This window comes from Vulpes vulpes, chromosome 2 (assembly GCF_048418805.1).
Source record: "Vulpes vulpes isolate BD-2025 chromosome 2, VulVul3, whole genome shotgun sequence".
In the NCBI taxonomy this organism is placed as follows: Eukaryota; Metazoa; Chordata; class Mammalia; order Carnivora; family Canidae; genus Vulpes; species Vulpes vulpes.
Genome location: NC_132781.1, coordinates 14,893,191 through 14,895,222, shown reverse-complemented (window position 1 = coordinate 14,895,222; position 2,032 = coordinate 14,893,191).

Below are 2,032 nucleotides of genomic sequence, written 5' to 3'. Positions count from 1 at the left end.
AAGGAAGCCCCGCCCCCGTCCCTGCCCCGCACCCCCGGCTCTGAGCGCGGGGGGCCGCGCCTCAGCGCGTCCGGCGTCTCGTCAGCGGCGCGGGGCTCCGGCGGCAGGTTCTCGGCACTCGCCGCGCGGCGAGCGCGTCTTAGGTTCTAGGTTAGCTCGGTCCGCGCGGCGCGCCCCGAGGGAGGCGTCCCTTTCCCCTAGTGTGTGGAAGCCGAAGGCGAAGCCGGTCGACAGGGGGCTCCGCGGAGCCTGCCCGCGCCTGCAGCAGGAAGGAAGTAGGATGATCTCAATAATGAAGAGTCGGGCGGGGCGGTAACTACAGTAAGGCAAACAAACACTTGATGATTTGGCTACTTAAGAAAAAAAAATTTTTTTTTTCATTTTGTGTGGTAGTACCTGAATGGAAAAACCGTCTCGCACTTTTCTTTGAAGCCCTCCCAAACGCCCCTCCAGCCCCAGACTGGCAAACTGCAAAGGGGAAACCCACTCCTTGTGCCTCAGGTTCCTTATTTGTAAAAGGAGAACAGCTCAGCTAACGGAAACTCCCCCCCCCCCCCCCCCACTTCTGGATCTTTTTGTCCCTGGATCCTTCCTTGTGCACAAGCCTGAGGGGCATGTTCTGCAGACCCCCGTCAGGTTTGCCTTGAGCGGGAAGCAAGCCTGAGCAGAGTGAGACTCCTGTGGGGCTTCGTCTGTCCAGGGACCTACTCGGGATGGCACCTGTGTCCAAAGTTGGATGGATCCCAGCAAGTATGGGTCACAGGCTCTTCGCAGCTCTGTCCCACGACACAGATTTATACTGGCCCAACATCCAAACTGAACGAAAATAGGTGAATGTGAACTTTGCCGGTGACTCCAGGACCTCATTCAGTTTTACATACATCACTTTGATCTCATCTAGTGCTTTAACCTTCTAATGCAAGATCCACGCTGTTCTCTCATTTTCAAAATAAGATGCCTCTCTCTCTGCAGCAAATGGTAAACGAAGGAAGCTGCTAAAAACTGAAGTAAAATTCTTGGTGTTCTTTAGAAAAGGACACCTTCTTCACATGTGGTCTTTGGACCACAGAGCAGCCACTGCTCTGGGGAATTAGAACATAAAGGCTCTTCCCAGCACACCTATCCCAGCAGCCATGTCATTTTCTAACTGGATGTTAATCTGCTAAGGAGGCCAAAAGGTCTCACCATCTTCACGACTGCCCACAAAAGCTAATAAGAGAAACTTTAGGCGCAGCTTCAGTTGTGATTTCCAAGGAGCAAATTTCCATTCACTTTAGTTTTCCTTGCAAAAGGGCCTCCTAAATCTGGATAATTTAGAAAATCAATGAAATGAAAGGTCAACTTTCAGAGTTTACAAAGACTCCCTGCTTTGTTTTTGACTTGTGATGAGCAAGTTTTTCTTTGAACTCTAGTCATCCAGTTTAAGTGCACTGGCCTCTTCAAGATACCATATAAATTGTCAGAAAGGTAAGGTAACACTAATTGCCTAAGATACTCAAGTGAGAGAAATGCTTATGACTTTTGGTTTAGTGAATTGAACAGGATTATTTAATTTATAGAACATTTTTTATCTCAAAAGCACATTACACATGCTGTCTTATATCCTCTGAACAGCCATCTCAGAAGGGGGAAGAGTGGAGAATGCCCACTCATGGAGGAGGAAATAGACTTGTTCAAGCACTAGGACGGCACTAGCATCCCTGTTACAAACCCAGTGCTCTTTTCTGAAGCAGAAAGCTGGCTTCTAGCTTTGCTACAAACGTTCTGATAGTTACATAGAAGAAAAAGATGCAGAAGAAATTTAAGCATTTAAGCTCAAAATGTGATAAGAACTAATCACTTAAAAAGGCCTAGGTGTCTTAAATAAATAAAAGTCACACTATTTGGATAAAACCAAATGGGTGTGGGGATCCCTGGGTGGCGCAGCGGTTTGGCACCTGCCTTTGGCCCAGGCTGTGATCCTGGAGACCCGGGATCGAATCCCACATCGGGCTCCCGGTGCATGGAGCCTGCTTCTCCCTCTGCCTGTGTC